Here is an 8,918-nt window from a genome sequence, read left to right as displayed (position 1 = left end):
GTGTCGCAAAATCTGCAGTTAGGGTCAGAACCGTTTTGAAGAACGTTAGCCTGGTAGTTTTTTGTGAGCAAGCTTTGGTCTTGTACCGCCAATATGAAACTTTCTGTCTCTGCTTTCAGTCCTGAACTTCTCAGCCACTGAGGGGTTGTTGCTTGATCTACATCAACATTTTGACTCCGAAGAATTTACCATCCATGCAGAGGCTTCTGGCACCCCCGCTCCTCAATTTGTTTCTGTCCGTTCTGTTTTACTGTCTGCTTGGTCCATTTGCTTGTTTTGTGGCAGTGGTTTCAGGTTCTTCAGATATTTCAGGATTAATACCAAGTTCCCTTACGAATTCGCAGGTTTCCTTAACGATAGAATGGGATTTTTTGCTGTTTTCGTGTTTGCAAACAAGACGCAACATCCAGTCCTCTTATTATTACTATTATTATTATCATTATTATTATTAGATATAGAGAGTAGAGTTCTTTGCTTGTATACGATTGACACAATCCATCACTAAGGTAAACATAGCTGACGCAATCCATCACCAAGGCAAACTTAATGACGAAAAGCGCGACTCGAAAGCAACATTTTTTGGTTAAGTTTGCCTTGGTGATGGATTACGTCAGCTATGTTTACCTTAGTGATGGATTGTGTCAATCGTATACAAGTAAAGAACTCTACTCTCTATATCTATAAAAACTTCTGTTGAGTTACTTCAGTCCTACATAAACTATTATTATTATCATCATCGTCATCATCGTCATCATCGTTATTATTCTTTCTACTATAGGCACAGAACCTCAAAGCATTTTGTCTGAACTTCTAATGATTCTACCAATCCTTCCCCTTAATAATTGCTTTTGACATAAGCAGAAGGTCTGAAGTTTTGTGAGAGGTGTTAAGACAAGAAGATTAAGCACCAGTTGACTGACCGCAGGAGGAGAAGTTGTAAAGTCGCCTCCGGTGAGATTTGGATTCAAACGGTAAGGTCTTTGACTAAACGTTATATTTAAATGCGTTACTCACTGCTTGAAATATTGCCGTCAGTCACTGTCTTAAATATATATAGCTTCATTCTGCTTGTTATGGTATGTATTCGAGCGTCACGCTTTTAGCAATTTTAACTCTGGAACGAAATGAAACAAATTCGAGTGTTACATTTTGAATAACCTTAGCTATAGAACGAAATCAAAGAAATAATCGAAATCTTTAATATAATGAAACAATGTCATGATGATCTATAAATATTCGCTTAAAAACAGAAATAACGTTTATATAATAGACAATTTTTACGGGTCACGTTATTTTTTATAGTACTATTTTATTATTGTAATAATGATGATAAAATATATAAAGTACAAATAGATTGTTTTTTTCCCTTTATTATCACATTTATTTGTGTTGGAAGTATTTCATTTCTCATATATAACCCGTAGTTCACTAATCATAAGACATTAACCATTATTGTAGTTAATATAAAAATATCTTGCTGAAAAGACACATTTGAAATAATAATTTTTTTTTTATTATTTTGTTTAGTAATAATTGATTCAAAAGAATCGGATTTCCTAACCTCTGTAATTTCTAAGATACCAGAGCAGACACTGAAATAATCAATGAAGCAAACAAATGGAATTAAAACAAAGGATTTTATCTTTTGATGATAGGATATGCTGGAGAGGATAGGTGAGACAGTGGTAGTGGTGCACATAAATAACTAGATAAGAAGATAATCGATGAAAGATTAATTATTTTATTCTATGTTTAAATGAATATTAATGTTTTTATGTAGAGAGTATTAAAAGACTAACTAGAAATTATTTTACGTTGACGAAAAACCAACATTGATCAGTGAAAAATATTTTGTGGATTATTTTGACAAATACAGGAGGTAATTCAAGATATGCTTCAGCCTTATTATAATCTCATCAACGATACGGAATTCGCCATATTGCCAAAGTAGTGCTGGAAGAATCATTTAATAAATGTTTAACACTGCATCGACTGGTGTGGTAAAAATTGAATTGCTTCAGAAAATACGCTGAATATGCATAGATAGTTCTTCTAAAGCATTGTTAAATTAAAATGAATTATATCGTTTTTAAATTCATGTTTTTGTAGTAACGAGAGCAGAACACAAGCACACCCTGTGCAACTTTACGATTACATCGAAAAGGTATAAGTTTCAGGAAAGTTGACTATTTCTTCTGGGATAATTCCCATCCCAGTTAAATATTTTTGCCATGATGTTAATATCTTAAGTTTCAGATATCCTACCTCACAAATCGATTTCTATTTCCGGTCGTAATATGTCGCTTCACTTAAAGATTTTCAGGTGTTGTAGAAAGTATAAATGCCAATTAATGTTCACACTCTTTTCTACAAAGGTGAGGCAATTGCGATTAAAAATATTCTTAAGATGTTTTTGATTATTTATTTAATTCTTGAAGACAAGTCTTTTCGAAATTCGATGATATAACATGACATACTATTGCAAAATGAATTACTTTTTCACCCAAACAAACAACAGGAAAATCTGGGACACGTGGAAATGTAAAGGGAAATATAAATCTACAAACCTCCGTCTATAACTTGGTGATTGATCATGTGTCAAAACATTCGACTGTGTGCACGTGACGATAACCTAATGGATGTAAAAACAGAAACTATACATAATTTTCAGGCAGAACTAAACATAGTTTTAGAACAGAAATTAAGTACATAAATAAAAATTCGTTTCCCAATGAAATGAATTTTTTAAAACAACCTGAAAACTAATCCTAGTTCGGTGTGCGTTACAGACTATTTATTGCAGTATGAAAAGCAAAATCATTGAGGTTATGAATCTGGAGTAATTCTCGAGAGGAATATAAAATGTAAACAACATGACCTTGTTACTACAGTATAACTACGACGAAAATGTCTCGCTCAGGGGACTTCATATATAATGGAATCAAGAAAACTACTGCTATTACTACTCAGATTACTACTGCAATCGGTGTTTCTGATTCAACTGTGTTATAGGAATGATGATGTATGTGCAAGGAATTTAAAGAAAAGAGCGCAATTTCGACGAGGTTGAATCTCTTTCAAAAATGGTACTGTCAGAATCATATAATTTCTCTGAGGTCAAACTATATCCATTTTTTTCATACACACACACACACACACACACATCAGGCACTCCCCAGAATTTATCATCAGGTGATATAAATGTACCATTTGGAATATAAGTAAAATTATATAACGCATTATACTGCTATTGGATTCATTTGTATATCTTAACACATGACTAGAAATAATTTATTAGATGGAATTTCTCTCCATATAATCTGTGATGTGTTAGATATATGTTGAAATTGTCGTCTAATTATTATTTCCCTTCGCAGATCAAATCTGAAATTCTAGGACACACATGAATATCACAACACCTCATTTCGCCTGTCATTATAGTTTAGGATTGTTAAAACGCCGGTCAAAATATTTTACATTAAAGTCGACTTTGCTTTCATCAATCTACTGCTGCTAAAATAAATACTAGTCTAATATTGGGTTTAATATCCTTTCTATTATAGGTACAAGGCCTGAAGTTTTGGAGGAGGGAACTAGTCAATTACATCGACCTTCCAGAATTTCACTGGTACTTAATTTATCGATTTCGAAAAGATGAAAGGCAAAGTCGGCCTCGGCGGAGTTTGAACTCAGAACGTAGCGACGTGCGAAATATATTGGGTTTAATGATATGTTATTCCTTCTCATCAATATACTTTTCTACTCTAGGCATAAGGCCCGAAATTTTTTGGAAGGTTGGGGGGCAGTCGATTAGATCGACTCCAGTTAGTAACTGGTACTTAATTTATCGACCCCGAAAGGATGAAAGGCAAAGTCGACCTCGGCGGAATTTGAACTCAGAACGTAGCGACGTGCGAAATATATTGGGTTTAATGATAGCTTATTCCTTCTCATCAATATATCCGGCCTTGGGTTTATGGAATGATATTCTTCAGACCATCTGGGTGCGTGACCCGTTTTCGATTTCCAGCTAAACCCTTTTCATTTTCTTCATGATGTCGTTGCCTTTCAAGGGAAAACTTAATGGCATCGCAACTTCTTATATCTTATCCCTAACGAATTTAAAAATATCTTAACCTTTCAAAACAGTTAAACTCGATTCACTACTTTAAGTCAATACTAGTGTAAACTACTGTAGTAGTCTTCTTCGCTGATAATCCTGACCTATAAAGCACGTTGATATCTATAAAATGGTAGAATCATCTGGGAGAAATCCAGTAATTGTCGAGCAGAAAAAGAAGTTTACGTTGAAGATGAAAACTGATACTGGGTTATTCCAATGATCCACTAACGGAACTAGACAACGATAAAGACTAATAAGGAAGAGAATCATTTAGCAAAGAACTTCATGGAAATTGTTTTACTAGGCATTATTTTTATCTCAATCATAAATACAAAAGCCATGTCATAGTGATAGACAGAAATGCAATGCTATAACACTAATATACTTCTCTGGAGCAATAGCAGTTTCGCTTGGGAAATGAAGCTAACTGGCTGATTCCATCAAGAGCAAACTGTTTGTTCTACAGGATTCGCTACTTGCATGCCTAATTAGCACACATGAAATGTAATCAAACTCTTTAAAATGGGTGTAAAATATCGATATATTTTTAATGGTTTAATCAGAAGGGAAAAGAAAATATTCATGACTCTTTTCAGGACTTGCATGATTAGTAGGAACATGAGAGATGGTTATCACCTGACTGGGGGGAAACAACGACCCCGCTACCTGCCACTCATAACGTTTCCTTGATATTTACCGACCCCTTGTAAGTTCACAACGACCCCCAGAGAGCGCAACTTCCAGCTTAAGAACAACTGATCTACAGGGTCGTTGCAGTGTTGTGACATCTCTGTACTGTGTTATACTATACTAGGAAACAATTTGTCAATCCTCTTTCATGAAAAATCGGGAATACGTGTCAAGATGAATGTTTGCATTGTGTAATAAGCATTGTGTCATAATCGAAGAACCAAAGTTGATGCTAACATCCTACCTATTTATCTCTGTTACTAACGACAAATGTTACAAGAGTATTCCATTAGCTTCAGAAAAATAAGCATTTGCAATCATATCTAATACAGAAACTTATCAAAGCAAAACATCATATATTAAGATTCGACGATATATCAGATTGTTTCAATCTAAATTTCTTGTTGTGTTCTCTGTCCTGAAAGCACAGCAGATAGTCATGTAAATTTTAAGTGGTCAATTTACCAATATTTCGTATGATGCCTCTTTCAGAAACTTTTGTTTCCAAAAGAGGTGTAAAACGTTGTTTCTTAAAACACAGATAAATTTGTTCTCTTTTTACCCTCTTTTGGATTACATGCACTAAGTATACACAATACACAACGACTCTTCTTCCGAAAACTTTATCTAGCCTAATATCTTTTCCTGTGTAACGTCAGAGGAAAAATTGGCTCAAACTGCGACTATGTTCATAATCTTCCTGGACCAACATATTTGTCTGTGTATTTATCCTATTGTAGTTATTCTATCATTTTTTAATCTGTTCAAAATAATTTCTTTTCCAATTACGTGTTCTTTTAAATGTTCCTTGTTGTTGTTGCTGTATGTGTTCATTGTGATTCAATATTTTTTCTTCTTGTCTTTTTGCTTGTTTTGTGTGCTTTTGGTATTCTACAATCGGTAAAATACAATATATTTACAATCGGTACTGATGAATATTTCAATGAAAAGATCTACTCCGTTGGACTAAAACATTTGTAATGTTAGTCTCTGGGGCAGTGAAAATATGTCATATGCTGTTGTTCGACTGCCATAAAAAAATATTTAAAAATAACATATACCTACCCTTAATGTCTAACCACCAATATTAAGGAGTCTCTGCCTTATCAAATCTGCTTTCTTGATTGTTTGCTCTGAGATATCAGAAACTGGAACTTACAAGGCCTAACGTTGGCGTCATTAGCTATTAACCAGGTGAAAAGTATCGTTTTATTCATTGAATAATTAATTTGTTTAGTTTTGATTTCGATTTTCTATCATTTGGACAGTAAGCGTGATATCCGGCCGCTCTATTCAGCATGTCATATGGCGGGTGAGTTATAGCTCAATAACCGAAAATGAAATACGACAAAAATTCGTTCACACACGTTTGTACACAAATACATAATTTCGCTCAGATATCAGTCGCTATAACAGTTAATGGCATAAAATACAATGTTCATTAACTCTTTAGTTTTATTGAAGTACCAGTTGAGCACTTGGGTCGATGTAATCGACTTACTCACTCCCCCAAAATTACTGGCCTTGTGCAAAATTTTGAAACCAATAAATCACCCGGTTTAAACATTCGGGCAAGGTCTCCGATTAGAGGATATTTTCCTCACTTGATCGCACTCAGCTGCAAAGCCTAGAAGAGGGTTGCTGATATTGCATTTACTTACATGATAAAAAAAGATGGGTGGGTGATCACTTGAAACGAAGCAGCCTAGGACAAAATGTCTTGGGGAATTTCATTACACTAAATTCAAATCGTTGAACACTGGGGTCAATGTAATCAACTTATCCCCTACCTAAAATTACTGGCCTTGTGCTAAAGTTTGAACTCAATATTATGAATAACAATGGTAGAGTAACAATAGTATTGTTAACAATTGTAAGACAACATTATTATAATTTACAATAGTAGGAACTAGCAAGCTCGATTGCTATGCTGCGCTGGGGAAACATAAAGAATTGATTTGCTTCTGGCTGATCTGAAAATGGAATATAAAGTGACATCCAGTGAAATTTGCAACGCAATGATCTATGTATGTGGTTCGTCAAATGTGACTCTCGAAGTATTGTCAGAGCGATATGTCCCCTTTCAGCAAGTAAATTAACATCCCAGTGCTGCAATATGCATTGTGTAGTTACTATATTTCGTTCGTTTGAAACAGTCCAATGCATAGAAATAAATAAATAAATAATAACTAAATAACATATGATTGATGATGTAAGAGAAGTAATGTAACCCAGAACAGACAATATAAGAAATGATACATTATATATTGACTTAAACACTCGCTGAGTAGAGTAACGCAATAGAAGCGTGCTAGGCCCATAACCCAGAGGTCCATAGATCGAAACTACCGTCTTCCTATCAATCAATCACTTTGTCTCTATGTTTGCTGTCTGTATGTATGCATGTCTTACGTAAGTTAAGAAACGGTGACGAGTGAACATTTTGTAAATATAATGAAATCATAGACCTTAAATTTAAGCGGGAGAGAACTGGATGGTTTAGTTGATGTAAATACGTAGCATAATCATCGCGAAAATAAGAAGTCCTGGTTCAATTCCGACTACTAATAGCCATTTTTCCCCCTCGTGGCTATTTACGCCCCAATATTAAGACTATTTTCTATAATCAATATCCTTTCTACTAAATACACAAGGCCTGAAATTTTGTGGGAAGGGGACTGATCGAATACACTGACCCCAATGTTGCGCTGGTACTTAATTTATCGACTCCGAAAGGATGAAAGGCAAAGCCGATCTCGGCGGAATTTAAACTCAGAACGTAAAAACGGACGAAATACCGCTAAGCATTTTGCCCGGCGTACTAACGATTCTGCCAGCTTGCCGCGTTAATCTTCTATAGTCAGTATATACGGTGAAAGAAGGCAGCAAGCAGGAAGAAATGTTAGCAACGCCGGGAAAAATGCTTAGCAGCATTTCGTCCGCCTTTACGTTCCGCGTTCAAATTCTGCCACGTTCAAATTCTGTGCCTCTCATCCTTTCGGTGTGGATAAAATAATCCCCAGTTTAACACTGGGATCAATGTAATCGACTCACCCCTTCAACCCGAACTTGCTGCCTTATGCCAAAATTTGAAACCAATATCTACGGTGAAAACTTATAATTATAGATAGATAGATTGATAGATAGATAATGTACAGTTCCGTGATGGTAAGATCAACAAAATAAGTACTCCAACTTGTGAGAGACAAATATTATTTAATAGACACAATTCATGTTTATATGTGCTACTAATAGTTTCTTGGGCCGAGAACATGCCAAAAAATGAATTATAGCATGTGTAACATCTCCGCATAGACATTAGGCACAAATTACATAGCATAAGGAACTAGAAATTGAATGAAAGAAACGCGAAAAGTTGAGAAGAAAACATATAGAAAACGTGGAAAGTTAAAAACGGAAAACGGAAAAAGAAAAGTAATCAGAAATAAGTGAAAAGGAAAAGGAGTTATCTATCTTTGACCTTGAATTATAAGGCTGGAAAAAATAGCAAAAATTAATTAGGCACAGGCGAAATTTTCTAGTTCTTTAAAAGGGACTTAGGCATATGTTTACAACAGCCGAAACTTTCAGACCTAGTGTTCAGGATAATTATCATGTAATAGAAATTCATACTGTGTACGCCAAAACCTACATAGTGCAGTGAGCAGAAACGACAAGTGCAGGATTTATCGATTAGTATACTGGATAATATTTTTAACACTTGTAGCTAACAATAGTAGGATTGCGATATTATTATTATTATTATTATTATTATTATAATAACCGTAGTGATACCTTACAGGGTAAAAACATGCCTTTTACGCAAGAACCTGAAGACAATATTGCAACAAGACCATGCGTTATGGATTAACGTTTGAACATCAAAGAGCCATACTCGACTTTGTCTTTCATCGTTTCTATAAGATAAAGCAGCTGGTGTGGTGGAATTGCTTCGTTCTTCTATTCTCTCTTTTACTTGTTTCAGACATTGGATTGCGGCGGTGCTGGAGTACCACCTTGACAGGTTTAGCCGAATAGATCATCCGAAGAATTTTTTTGTTTCAAGTCTGGTGCTTATTTCATTGGATTTTCTTTCACCGAACCG

The 8,918-nt window shown here is 34.9% G+C and overlaps 1 long non-coding RNA gene across 1 annotated transcript; it reads left to right on the top strand.

Moving 5' to 3' along the window:
- The first annotated feature begins 645 nt into the window (after window positions 1-645).
- LOC106876714 (uncharacterized) lies at window positions 646-5,598 on the top strand. The gene is made up of 2 exons (XR_008263793.1): window positions 646-971; window positions 3,564-5,598. It is a non-coding gene; the product is annotated as an uncharacterized LOC106876714 (long non-coding RNA).
- The last annotated feature ends 3,320 nt before the right edge of the window (window positions 5,599-8,918 follow it).

The sequence above is a fragment of the Octopus bimaculoides genome, chromosome 3, assembly GCF_001194135.2.
Source record: "Octopus bimaculoides isolate UCB-OBI-ISO-001 chromosome 3, ASM119413v2, whole genome shotgun sequence".
Classification (NCBI taxonomy): domain Eukaryota; kingdom Metazoa; phylum Mollusca; class Cephalopoda; order Octopoda; family Octopodidae; genus Octopus; species Octopus bimaculoides.
Note: the sequence above shows the minus strand (reverse complement) of the source record. Positions and strands in the feature narration are given on the sequence as shown.